We start from the raw sequence: 14,304 nt of genomic DNA, 5'->3' as shown, positions 1-14,304 counted from the left end.
CGCGATAGTGTCTTCATTTCCATGCTAACACAAGTACTGCCATTTGTAATTCAAATGGCCACGGGCTGACGGGTTGCCCTCTCCCCGCCCGCGTCCCCCCGCGGACTCGCGCAAGCCCCGCCCGCCGCACGCGGCACGCCACCCGTAACGTGCCACAGGCGACGCCGGGCTGTGCGAGGAGGTCTGATTGAGGGCCAAGGACGGCCCGAGATCCTGCTCCCCCTGCCCTACCCTCTTGCCTGGGAGGGGTGAGCCCAATAAACTCACACGAGCCAGGCAGGGTAACTTATGGAAATAATTTGCGACCTGCTCAGTATGTGTTCACTAAAATATATTGAGGGAAAGGTTTTGCTGGCTGGCTGGCTGGAGGGATGGACGGTCATGTTTGACGACATGTGCGTTGCTAGTATATTGTAAAAAATAATTTTAAACACTTTTAATGCTGCTATTCATCAAGTCTCTGCTGGGCTGGACAATGTCACTCTGGGTTGAGGATCACTCATGAGGACGTTGCCGCACGAGCTGAGCTCATGAGACTGGCACAGAATCGGACTGCATCGTGTCACAGGCAGCTCTGCTTATCGAGCCGGGGGTGCATGGAGCCCGACTGCGCAGTGGTGGCGTTGATAAGAGTGGCGAATACTGGGATTGGTAAATAAAAGCGGCCCTTGTCTTTGCCTCAAACTGGGAGGGCAAAGCAGACGGTCACCGCATCGCACGGTCTCAGATGCGCTTCCGTGGCCGTCTGGAACGCTCTTCCTTCCGATACTAGAACGCCACTGGAGCTTATGCACTTTTAAATCCAGAGTGAAAATTCATTTCTTTAGAACTGCTTTTTGTGTTCAGTTTGTTGTCCTTCCCCCGCACCTCCAAATAGCACGGGTGGGCTATGTACGGTGCGAAAGAAGTTCAAAAGATGGTACGTAAATACATGAAGCATAGCTCGTGGACATTGTGCCGGGTGAGAGCCGCGCGTACGGACCGGGTCTTTGTCGCTCTGTTTTGGACAAGAGGCCGGGCCTAAAAGCAATGCTCTACCGTGGGGTTTCATGGCCATCGACCACATGTGTCACAGCTGGGTGTAAAGGTGTGCTTGGGAATTTCTCCTCTGCGCGGTCGAGTGAGGCCGGCCAGACCGCGTGTCCGTAAGGGGGTGGGACGACCGATTACCTTTGCCGCGTCGCACGGAACCCCCCCCCCCCGGAGGCCGAGCCGGGCTCGCGCTAAGACTGCGCGTTGCTTCCAGTAGAGGGAGCTGGCGGCGGCGGACCGTACCATCTCTCGGACGAAGGGATGCGTGGAAATCGTGCCGCGGGGTGAAGGTGCGAAACGCACACGCCGCACACTCCCTCCACACCCCCCAACCCCCCCCCCCCCCCCGCGTTGCATTTCCAGCATACACACAGCTACACGTGTGACACGTACAGACTGCGTGAAATGTGTGGTACACAGGCTGCCCAACGCGCAACGTCCGAATTGTGTGTGGTTGTATACTAGAGAAATGGGTTCAGTTGTGGATTTGGTAAAGATGACGGTGACATGACGAGGAAAAGGTTGGGCCTCAGTCTCTGTCAAGGACGGCCACTGTTGATTTCCCGCACGACGCCACCGATTTTTTTTTAAATCTCGGATAAAAGATGAGCTGAGTCGACCCCAAATGGAATCGGAACTCGTGACCCCGATTGTCCCATCAGGAATTGGAACTCGTCAGCCGATTGTCCCACTAGGTGCTCCAACAAACGTGCCACCAATTCTATGCAGGAATATCTAAAGCAGGAGCAGAATGAAGAACGTCTTTAGACCGGCTGATGTTTTCCCGGGTAAATAATAACACAACTAACAACATTACTTTAAACTATTATTGCAACTCTAGTGTGCGGATAAACAGTGTGGCCTGTGCTTATGTACACTGTGATCGTCCGATCTAGATTTGAAGTTTTCGTGACTGCAGGGATCCATACTCTTTGGTTTTGTCGGTAAAGTCACATAGTACGTATAAAATAAAACACTTCAGCAATAAAACACTTCAGCAAATGTTTCTTGCTGTGGTTGTCCCACCTGATGACGGACGCTTGTGTTGCGCCCGAAACGTCGTGATTTAATTTATTTTATTTTATACCTACGTGACTTTACCGAAAGAACCAAAGAGTATGATCTGACGGTTAAGGTACAAATGGCGTACGTGTTGAGTAATACCTGCCCTGTGGCAGAGAACCCTCGCAAAAATGAAAAGTGGCAAAACAAAACAATCCCTTTGCAACTTCCAGAGGCCAACACCGCACGACCGTCCCATCAACCTAAAGAGAAAAGAAAAAGATCCCCCATATAGTCTTTAACAGACTGTTAGGGCAAGTGCTGTCCATGAACACCTATGAAGGCCAGAACGGCACACGAGGGGGTTGGTGGCCAACACCACGCCCGGCCGCCTTCGTCTCCCCAGTGGCGATGTTAAAAACACCGCACCAGGTACTCATTTGAGGCTGAGTCAACCTAGGGGAGGCCCAGGAACGGTTCAGATAATCGTCGCCGGTGTTGGCCGTGATCAGGAATCGAACTCGGGTCGCCGGGTTCGTAGCGTGGCTCGCTAACCGCGACACCACCTAAACAGCAACACCGCCCCCCCCCCACCAACACCACCACGTCCTCCACCACCAACACCACCAAGTCCTCCTCCGCGAGTACACCCTCACCCAGTACACCGTCACACGCCACCCTCCTCTCTCCTAGCCGTTCACGAGACCCCTCCACTTCAACCCTACACCCTCCTGCACCCCCCCCCCCCACCCCTCCTGCGCCACCCCCGCCCCCCCCCCCCACCATCTCTCAGCCTCATGGGCGGCCCGGTAGGACGGTCACGCAGGGGCGCCCCGGCACGGTCTGGCCGCGGCACGATAACGCCGCTAATTCCGCGCTCAAAAGCCACAGCCCCCGCCATTAGCGCCGAGTGTGGAAGCCGGCGAGCGTGCAGGCGGGCAGGCGGGCGGAGCAGGTCGCCGCTTGCAGGTTTCCTCCTCCGTTAACCCCTTTGCCGGCACGTGGGAGCGGCGGGCCGCCGCTTCTCGCGGAGCTGCCTGCCCGGGCCGCGGCCGCCGCGGAGAGCCCCCGGCTCCTGTTAACCGTGATTTAGCAATCGCCTCTGTAAAACTAATGGCTCGGAAAATGCCTGCGCTCTGCATTCGCGTCCCCCACTGAATTATAACATGCGCGTGCGAGCGAGCGAGCGAGCGCCGCGGCCGCAACGCCAAGCGGTGCTCGGGGGCGGGGTTGGCGGATCGTGCAGGGATCGCCGTGCGTAGTGCAAACTCCCAAGCAGCTGGGGACGGCACGGTGGCCAGATGGCCGCGGTACGGCAAGTGGGTTCCTGACCTGTCCGTGCGGATTTTGTTTTTCCAGCGCTGCCCCCTCCCCCCCGCCCCCCCCCGCGTAATGAGTTTTCTCCAGGTGCAATGCCCCCCCCCCCGCCCCCTAAGCCCGCTCCCCCGCGAGACAACAAACACGCGCCAAAAGGAACTGACCAAAACTTCTGAGAGTCTCGGCCTGGTAAGGCCTTCCCGGATAAACTTCCAATGATCGTTCATCTGTTCGCGACTGCCGCTCCCGACAGGTCGGAGAATGTTCGGCGGATTCACTCGTCCATCTCCCGTCCGTCTCCCATCCACCCGCCCACACCAACCCCACACGCACAGATTCAAGGCGTGGCTGGCGGGTTTTGTTCAGTTGTTTTTTTCTGAACACCGCCCGCCGCCCCCCACTTCCATCCACCGACTGCCCCCCCCCCCCCCCCCCCCCCCCCCCCACCGGCAAGCGGAAAGCGTTAACCTCAATAACAAAGGGGCGACACGGCGTTGCCGTGCCCGGTTACTGCCCAAGCCCCGCATTTAATTCCCAGTTTAATTCGCGGGGGTCGCGTTTTCCGGGCAGATAACGCACTCGGGGCGCCGCGGCGCAGGCTTAGCATATTCCATAACATTAGGGTCGAGTCATTCTAGCCGAAGCCGCGGCGCTGAATGGGGGAAATGAGATTTGTCAGCCAAGGGCACGGGGTCAAGAAAGGCCGTGTAAGGCTGAGAGCCATAAAACGGCGCACAATGGGCGCTCTCTGTTAAACCCGCGCGCGCCGTCCCTGAATGGCCGCCGCTGCTGCTGCTGCTGCCGCTGCTGCTGCTGCTGCTGCTAAAAAAAAATCGCGGTGCCTTTATACGCGTCGGCGTCCTTGTAGGTAAGACGAGCGCCAAAGTCACGAGACGCACCAACCCCATCCCCCCCCCCCCGCTATCCCTTTGGCTGCAGAAGAGAGAGAGAGAGAAGGGGGCGCGCGGGGGAGGGGGTCTTCGGATCGAGCGCCAGCTGTTCTCGTCGCCGGTCCCGTGAAGGTGCGAGGAAAGGGAACGGTCCGGGCGAAAACCAGCGCGGGGGGGGGGGGAGGAGGCTTCACTCAGCGCGCGATCGCGAGACCAACGGCGACCGCGGGAAAACGGGTTGCTCGCGAGTCAAAGCGTCTCCGAGCTCCCAGCGAGCGGCCAGGGTCGGCGGCCGCTCGCCGCACAATGGGCGAACCCTGAGCCAGGGAGTGGAAATTCCTCATTCCTGCTGGAGGCAGGTTAGGACTCTTCCGCAGGACGGCCACTGTTGACTTCCCAAAGAGCAGTGCTCGTTCTGACGATGGGCCGAGCCGCACCGCCGACCGGGAAGTGAACGCGTGTCCTTCTGATTGTGAGTCAAGCGCACCGAGCCGTCGGCTGCAGAGGAACGCTAATTGACAGTATTTTTTTTGTTACGATTCACAATCGCTCGTCCCGTTAGACTTGCTCTATATTACGCAAAGGGTGAAAGCTTCGTTGATACCTAAGAGGTTTTTCCTGCGCGGGGAAATGTCAACCCCGATATGGTGTAAGTGAATGTTTGACGGACAAAATGTTAAAAGTGACATCTTTAAATACCTTTCTCCTTCATTGCATTGTTAACCTTATTCGAAGCTTGATTTTACATGTTAATAATGAGCACTTATTTAATAAGGAAATATTATAAAACACTAAACGGCAGTATTGTTCCAATTCAACGTCCTTCATTGACCCGGGCGAGAGCCACTTTGTGAGTCCACGCTTCGGGCAGCAGTGAACTGCAGGGTTCGATTGTGTATTTGTTTTCTAAGACACGCAGGTCCACATCGTAACGATACGGGAGAGGCAGGAGATGTGAAATTGGGCACGTCCTCCAGAGGTGAGAGTGGTTGCTGAAGGAAGCTCTGGCAGGGCCGGGGATGCTGGAAAAGGGACCCCTCCCCTCAGAGAAGGCTAGAAAGGAAGAGGCTGATTGATGACTTCACGCGAGGAGGAAGAAAGTTCAAGTTCGGTTAGGATGGAGGGGCCTTCATCCAAACGCCAGCCAACGGAGAGATAACTGAAGAGGATGTTATTTTACATTGACACACGTTACGCAGCACGCAATGGTGGTGTTGCCTTCCAACGCTCCAACGGCGAGTTTTACCATCCCGCCTCACGGCAGACGCGGCGCTCCGTTCATTCTCCAATCGGTCAGCGTCGACGTAGGGTGCTCATCTCCATTGGTGGCACCCAAGCCAGGGTAGGAATTCTCCACATTCTCAAGACAGCGCTTAGTTTACACACATGAGACGGCCACTGATGACGAGTGAATGTAACAAAGTAGTACCCCCGTTTTAACAACCAAATCAAGAAGATGAGCCGAGCGGACCCCGGACCGGGGAACAAAACTCCTGCATTGGGAGAGTGAATCAAGCACTCGAGCCACAGCGATACGCAGTTGCTAAAAATAAATACGAGCCCGAGTGACCTCCTGCTGCTCAAACGAGCATATACAAGCCCTGAGCCAGGGGGTGGCGATTCCACATTCCTATGACAGGGGTGAGTCTCTCCATGGAACATCCACTTGTTGACTTCCCTGTAGAGTGGTAACCATTTTATCGGCCCCAGAAGGACGACGATGATGATCCGAGTCAACCCTCAACCAGGATCGGCACTCGCGACCTTGCGGCTGCGAGCCGCTCGCTCTGCGTTCGAGCCACCCGGCCAGATGGAACGTAATTATCGGCGAGCAATATTATTCGCCTGACCAGATGAGAGAGAGAGAGAGCTCATTGAGACAAATTATTCCATTGTCATGAAGCTAAAAGCAAAATGCGTACAAAGTGTCGGACATTGGCACAAACCTCCTAAACACAGCAACCACGGCGTGATGACGCAGTGCAACGTCACATGGTACGGCAGATTACAGGGCAACGATGACGAGTATGTACATTTGTATCATTTAACTTCTCTGGCTTCAAAAAAGAATAAATCCAATTACCACCACCAGAGGGAGCATGGAATGGGCAGAATGAGGCTCGCAAGGCTCACCAACTCGCCGAGAAATTGCGAGGGCGCCGCGTTCCAAAGCTTTCACGACAACAGCGGCGGCATTGCCACTGTGTGAGCAAGCCACCAGTTGGGGGACTGTGCGCTCACGTCCCGTGGGGGGAGGGGGCACCGAGCGAGCGGTGCAAATTCCACGTTCCCACGTCAGGGCCCAGTCTCCAGAAGAAGCACCGTTGGCTTCCCACAAAGGGCCATGCGCCCTGGACTCCAGAAGCAGAGAGACTCATTCGCAAACGTGATAACGTGACGACGTGATGTTTGCGCTGGTAACAGTGTGCGACCCTCGCGCTAGTTCTACAGAGTAATTCATTTTTGCTCACAGGCACGTCTAAAAAAAAACACACACACATTTTTATTTTATCTCGGCAGGGTGGCGGCACAATGGGAACTCCTCTGCCTCGCAGCAAGAAGGCGCCTGGGTTCGATTCCTCACTCAGGGCGCCTTTCTCTGGGTTCTCCAGTTTCTTGCCACAGTAACAAAAATGGAACTGGTATTGTGCCAAACATCCCGAAGCTGAAAACTCTACCTGCAAATTACACAATTGGGGTTACGCACAGCAGCAAGCAGCAGCAGCATCGCCTCCTCCTGAAAAACCTCGGCAGGACTCTCTCATGAAAGAGAGACTCAGTGACGCTATCCGGTGTAATAAAGAGTCATAATAAGTAAAATAATACAAGCGAAAACTGCAATTATTTCGATGTAGGGTTTGGTAGATCACACTGAGATTGACACCCCCATTTGGCAGGACTAAGAGGTAGCCTACCTACATGCCCACCCAACCACCCACTAATCCACCTCACCACCCAATTGGCAACCTACATACATTACGACTTGCCGACCAAGCCAACTGGATCCCTACTGAACATAGCTCCCACCCATCATCCACCTGCCTGTGTGCCAGCCAGTCTGGATGCCATCCACCCTGCCTATCAACTAACTTACCTACCAGCCAGCTAGATACCTAATAACCTACCCAGGCACACAACTCCCCATATGCCGACCTAGCTCATCGCCCACAACCTACACCAGAAGCTCCGTTACCTTCCTCCCTGGGTGGGGGGTGGGGGGGGGGGGAGCAATGCTCTTGATGAGGAGCCGGCCCGGTCCTCAGCACCACCGGTGGTGAGGCGGGGTTCAACAGGGGCCGGGACGACACCAAGAAAGAAACAAAGCGAGCGTGCAAACGGGGGAGACGGAGAGACGGAGCCAAGACGCCGCCAGGAGGCGCGTCGCCGGCGAACTCCTGAACTTCCACACGACGCGGCCGATTACGATCTCCGACGCGGCCACCGCCTGGCACCCAAGCGCCGCTCTCGCCGCTGTTTACGCCGCCCGAGGACGTCCTGCTCCCGAATTCCGCCAGCCCCTGGGGGTGGTGGCAAAACTCTCCCCACCCCCCCACCGCACTCTCCCCCCCTCCCACCACACTCTCTCCCCCACCGCCCGTGTGTTTTGCAGTAAACAGGTTGTGTGCGGGGGCCACGGGAAGGTCAGGTGGGGCTGCTGCTGCTGCTGCTGCTGATGCCGACAGTGCTGTTGTCGTCGTCGTCTTCTTCCTTTGCATGGCCAATGAAGATCAACAGTGAAGAGATTCAGGTGTAATTCAGGTGTCATTGATTGAGCCATTCAATTGCTTTATACGAGAGTTGGCGGACTGCACATACACCCAACCTACCCACCACGCCCGTTCTGTGGTGCAGTGGTTTTGACTTCCGTAGCCAGAGTCGCACACAGCAAAGAGTCTCTGATACGCCACGTGTACATCCGGTACCCACATCTTCCACGGTTTGTGCGGACCCAGTTAAGCGCTGCCCATTTATTTGAATCCGGGCATCCTGGTCGTCGGCTCACTGATCTGGTGAATGCTGCTGTTGCTGATGATCCTGCTGCTGCTGCTGCCAGTGATTCTGATGTTTCTAGCGAATGATACCACTGATGATTCTGATGTCGCTGCTGCTGCTGCTGATGATGGCTTGACTGCTGCTGATGCTGTTAAAGAAGATGAGAAGCCTACTGGGTTCTAACTGGCCACTCGTTTTCACGGTAATATATTCATGATAAGATTACCCCCCGTTAACGTCAGGTAGGCGATCAATTTAGCCAAGCACGGGCGGCGTCGGGAACGTCTCGACGCGCCGTGGGGATTGTTTTTGTCCGGCCCCAGTGCGGTGACTGCACAAGCGTTGGTAATGACTTTTGCCGAACCACGTCGCTGATTGGGCCCTCAATGGGAAAACCACTGAACTGAGAATGCTGCCTGCTGCCCACAAGACCCAACTTGACCCAACTTTACAAGGGCGGCAGTGAATCGCACGCGGCCCAAACGCACGGCTGGGTTGTGGCCAGGCACGGCAGTGGTCCAGCACTGGACGGCCGTGAGCTCAGGACGCCGAGTGTGGTTGTGCTTTTAAGAAGCCACTGGAGCTATGCGACTTTTAAATGTAAATTGAAAACTAATTTCTTCAGAACTGCTTTTTTGTGTTTAGTTTGTTTTCTCTCCCGCGCACCTCTGATTAGCGTGGTTAGCTACGTACGGTGTGAAAGAAGTTCAACATACATAAACACATGCTCATGACCAAACGGAATGTGGAAGCTCCACTTGCCAGCTCAGGGACTGAATAGCTTCCACGTCAGTGTGCACATGCGCCTACGACATTATGACTTTAAAAAAATTGTCATCATCAATCTGCTTATTCCCTCTACGGAATTTAGAAAACACCACGCAGACACGGGGGCCTTATTTCTATTCTTGGCGCATCCGGCAGAAGCCATTCCCCTCTCTGAAGTGCTCCCTGAGACTCCCTGTCGGCTGCGGAGAGCGTCGACGACAGGTAAAACACGCCACGCTTACACGACTCGGTTTAATCATTGCCTGCCAAGTGGCGGGCAAAGCATCAGCGAGCGAGCGAGTCGGAGCGGGAGACTCGGGTCCCTCCAGCTCCTCCATCGCCGTCACTCCGCTCGCTCTCCGCAGTTGGGGCCCATAAACCCGAGCCGAGCTTCTGGAGAAGAAAGCGTATCTCGCCAAGTGCCCGGCACACGGCACTTAACGCGCGTCGTGCGGTGGCGGATATGTCGAGTCACCGTGCGTCTGCGTCTCCATCTGTCTCCTCCGCCTCTCCGCCGTCCCTCTGCGGTGGTATAGCGGGGATTAATGCGACGTGGGGCTAGCGGCGATAAAAGTCGAGATCTCGCAGTCCTAATAATGTGCGGTTTCAAGTGCTGCTGTAGGGTTTGGGAGAATCGCGCCGCGAATTATTCAATGAGCTGCGCCAGTGTTTCCATCGTACGTGGCTAGCTCCACGCCCAGCCACCTTTATCTGCCCAGTGGTGATGTTAAGGCTAAGTGGACCTCGAAGAGACCCAGGACCGGTTCAGATATTTATCACCGATGTTGGCCGTGAGCGAGAATCGAGCTCGCGTCGTTAACCACTAAACACCACCGCTCCCCTTATATAGTAACAACACCAAAACAAGCAACGTAGAAGTCAAATATCGACGAGCCATTGGGTGGCATACATTTTCCATTGGCTTCCATGAGTCACTTCTGGAAACTCCACATTACTGTGGCAAGGGCCATAATCCTCCTGATCCCATCAATAGGAATGAACCCCGTTTCCAAAACATTTCATCGGCACTTGATATGTAAAGCGCCTGGATATTGAAATTAGTAAGTGCATTAGCGTACGGCGGTATATATGAGCACACGAAGTTTAATTAAAGCAGTCATTCTGAATGGGAATTAAAGAGCGAGACGTAATTGGTTTAAGTCCAATGCGATTATGCGCGGAGTGAGAACTGCAGAGATTGAGGTGTTAAAACAAGACCGAAAGAATGTGGATAAGAATTATTACTTTCATTTTAATTGTATTTGTAATGGTCCTACGTCTTTCGGTGAGACGCAGGGTCACCGTTCGTGCTGTGCAAATGCCAACGGCCTGCACACGAAGCTCTTGAGGGAGGAAGCTAGTTTCCCTGCTGCAAGGCAGCAGTGTTTGCAGCAAGCTGCAGAGCTCAGTGCTGCTGCGGCTGCAGCAGCACTGAGCTCTGCAGCAAGCTGCAGAGCTCAGTGCTGCTGCGGCTGCAGCAGCACTGAGCTGCGGCTGCAGCAGCACTGAGATGCAGAGAAAGTAGGAAGTGGCTGAAAAGGGTACAGAGGACGATTCACAAGGAATAACGATCACTGCCGACCTGCATGACAACCTGTGTTCCAGGGAGTCACGTGATCAATTCACTGATCACGTGATTGCTTGCAGCGATTCACGAGTCTACTCCCTGGAAAAATCAACGTGGGATCCTAGGAAGGGAACTTCGAAAGGAAAAGCTCACGAGAAAAAATTTCGGTTTGAAAAAACGCAGCTGTGAAGGGAGGACCGGCGTCTTGCGGCAAAGGAACGCAAACCCCCTCCTTGTTCACGCACTCCGCTTGCATCCAGGTGTTCGCGAGTCTGCAACGGGGAGGGCGGCGTGCGCGCTCCGGTGCGTGCGAGCGGAGCTTCGTTATTCCTCTCCGGGCCCCGTCCACTTTGTCAAACAAACCGCAAACGAGCGCCACATTTGACGGGCGCGGACGCGGGCTGCCGAGCGAGAGCGGCGGCCGGCGAAGCCACGCGTGAGCGTGGCGCGTGGCCCCCCGCACGGGGAGTCGTGGGACCCCCTCCTCCCACCCCGGTGTTTGTGAGCATGAGTGGGGGGAGCAGAGAGAGTCGGTGGTGGGGGGGGGGGGGGAGGTTCAACATCGTCATCAGGGTTGAGCTCGTGAGCCACACGATTCTCGAGTCCCTGAGCTTGGCCGCTATCGTTGGCAAATGTTGGCCAACGCCGCTCCGCAGTGCAAAGAGGAGTGCCGCGCGGCCGCTGACTCGGCGCCCACAAAGTGGTGGAACGCAAAGAGAACTGCCGTGTAGGTGTACCTATGTATGTTGAACTTCCTTTCGCGCCGTACGTAGCCAACCGTGCCAATCAGAGGGAATCGGAGGTGTGGGAAAGACTGGCCCAAACCGTGAGAATGTGGAATTTACATCAGTGCTTCAGAGCCGCAAAGAAACATGATCACTGATCCATGGTTCGTTTGACCAGGGAGACAATGAAATGTTCACTACATACTGCTTCATGTTAGACCGCTGTGTGTGTATACACCAACTACGTATACACGTACAAATACCTCGGTGCAGGGGAAGAACAACAAACTAAACACAAAAATCAGTTCTAAAGAAATTAAATTTCAATCTAGATTTAAAAGTGCATAGCTCCAGTGGATTCCTAATATCGGAAGGAAGAGCATTCCAGACGGCCGCAGAAGCGCATCTGATAGCGCGCAATGCGGTGACCGTCTTTTTTCGATGGCGAGCCAAAAGCCGCTACTGTTGTGAGGATGACCGGAGGTCACGTGATGGCTCACGCTCTTTGACGAGATCAGCAGGGTATTGTGTGGCTCATTTGTGGCGTGCACTTCGTGGTGTGTACTGAGATCCACCTGATCATGTGGGACGATGGTGCTCGTTCGTCGTCACGGCCAGTTTCCTGACGGGAAACGGGCCGCGTTTGCAAAAAAAATATTCCAGCAGGGGGAGCACAAGGCATCTTGGCAAGCCGGCTTGCGACATTCATCCTGATCACGGTACTTGTAGTAACATTCAGGACATGTTACATTCGTTTGGCTCTCTTGGTTCTCGGCCATTCACAACGAGTGTCCCTCGGATGTGTTTTCAGGCTGTGCCGTGTGCTGCTCGGCACGAGGTTTGAAATTTCGCTCCCAGCGCGTGGAGAGAAAACAGCCGGAGATCGATAAAAAGCAAAACCCGCAAAAGCCCATGCAGTCGTTTGTCCGATGAAAAACAAGAATCATTAATTTAGCGAGCAAGTGGCGACGAAACACTCTGAACACACGAGCCAGTGGTGACACGGTGTTAATACCCATGTGAATGTGCCCTATACAGCACGTGTTCTTAGCCGTCGGATCGTTTTAACACGTTTCTGCAGTGCATTGTCTGGACGCATTTTTATGACTTCCTCTTCCGAGTGATTTGATTTCACAGATAGATAGAACTTGACATTATTAGCCAATGGTTCTTTGACTTAATGAAAAAATTAAGATACAGGGAATGCAACTGCCAGTTGCTCTGTGTGGTGCATGTGCGTGTGTGCGTCGGGTGCTGTGGCATTATTGCTTCGAGTGTGACCTGCATTCAATTCCTATCACCATGGGCAGCTCGTATATGAAAAAGGCCAGAGCTTCCTCTAGGTCGACTCGGACAAAAACTAACAGCTTTATGTCTGGGGAAACAAAGGCGACTGGGCATGTGTAGGTTTGACCACTCCACTGTCCCCCCCCCCTCGTTAAAGTGGGGGCTGCGACAGGTGCTCGCTAACGCCAACTTGGCCACGTGTCTGGGAGCGCGTGTGCACGTGCCGAATGCTCTCCAGCAAGCGCGATCTCTGCGCGAGCGCGTGCGGACAGTGGTGGCTCGGTGTCGGTGTACTGCACTGGGTTAAATCCCCAGCCTTGAGCAACATCTGGGCCTCCCTTGGGTCGACTCAACCTCGAGATGAGCGCCTGCTGCGGTGCGTGATCTTTCGTGCGACGGTGGCCCGGGGAAGGTTGCTGGCGCCACCACCCCTCCTCGTGTGCCGTGCCAGACCGAGTGGGTGATCACCAATCCATTCTGGCCAGGCCCCTACAGAGTTAAGCGGCAGGCTGCCGAGTTTAAATCCTTTTAACGGGTGCCGATTCTCAAGGCAAAAAAATTCCGTTATAAAAAAATATGCACCAAGCGGCGTGATTAGCTTAAAAAAATCATTGCACTGCAAAAGAGGTTTAAGAATTGGCAGCCCTCCTTTTGAATCGGAAGGTTTGCGAGCACGCTAACGGCTCTCGCGTCATGATTCTAACGGGCTAAACTTGTGTGTGAACGCGCGCGCAACTTCACTCGCACACACACACACACGGTTGTGAGTACACGCCACGTATTAGATGATTTCTCGTTTGGCTAGTTAATCATTTAAAAAAATATTAAACTGGGGACGAAAGCCTTCGGTGCGTTGCCGCAGCAGCCCGCTTGCGTGAGTGTCATATCATTAGGTTCGGTTCAGCTGGCTCAACTTTCTCACGGCACCCTCATTAGTTACACCACGGTACCAGGGCTCAGCCCAAAACAAAAATTAATATGACGCATTAAATTACGAGATGCAATCTCGGTGAAAACGCTGAGTTGGTGTGCTTCCTCCGCACCCCGCCGATAGAAAGTTCGTCTTCACACGAACTTTATGAGAACGGAAAATCAAGGAAGGAAAAAGCACCGTCTCTTCGTTAAGACAATTACAAAGCTGTCGCGGATGATGCAGCTGGCCATGTGCTTGCTCTCATTGGAGAAATCAACTCACAGTGAGCATTTGTTTTTCCTCACATTTATAAATTCCAGCCCATCAATCCCTCTTGGCATCAATAAAATACAACCATGGCCATGCTGCGAGTAGACTTCTCCTACTTGAAAAATAGCCGAGTGCAAAGCGGCAAAATGAGATTGTAAATTCCACTGGAACCTAACTGGGCCCATCATTGAAAAAAAAGCGACAATGACATTTGATTTTGACCACACTTCCATACATAACAAGGCTTCTTGGCCAATAGATACTGCGCTCGTTTTCATTTGGGGATAGTCCAAACCCTTTCTTTGTCTTTTACCACAACAGAAGGTGCGGCGTGGTGGTGCACTGCTGTTGGCACTGCGCTAAGAACCCGGCCACCAACCAAGTTCCATTCCCAGCCGTGGCCAGCATCTGAGCTGGTTCAGTACCGCTCGCCCTTGGCCCCTTCCCCAGTTAACGCAACGCACGTCTCTGCGTGTTCTTCGATCCACACTTGCCAGGGCGGTAAAGCACTGTCAAAGGACCAACATGGCTTACAGGGTC

The 14,304-nt window shown here is 54.2% G+C and overlaps 1 protein-coding gene and 1 long non-coding RNA gene across 3 annotated transcripts in view; one reads left to right on the top strand and one right to left on the bottom strand.

Annotated features, from left to right (window-relative positions):
• Positions 1-14,304, bottom strand: part of ZCCHC7 (zinc finger CCHC-type containing 7) — a 214,516-nt gene that overhangs the window by 26,279 nt on the left and 173,933 nt on the right. The gene's annotated exons all lie outside the window — the stretch shown is intronic.
• On the top strand, positions 7,455-12,377 carry LOC142924106 (uncharacterized). The gene is made up of 2 exons (XR_012941265.1): positions 7,455-10,386; positions 10,439-12,377. It is a non-coding gene; the product is annotated as an uncharacterized LOC142924106 (long non-coding RNA).

Source organism: Petromyzon marinus, chromosome 8, assembly GCF_048934315.1.
Source record: "Petromyzon marinus isolate PM22_M1 ecotype Great Lakes invasive population chromosome 8, UKy_Petmar_22M1.pri1.0, whole genome shotgun sequence".
NCBI classification, from domain to species: Eukaryota; Metazoa; Chordata; class Hyperoartia; order Petromyzontiformes; family Petromyzontidae; genus Petromyzon; species Petromyzon marinus.
This window is presented reverse-complemented; position numbering and strand designations above follow the sequence as displayed.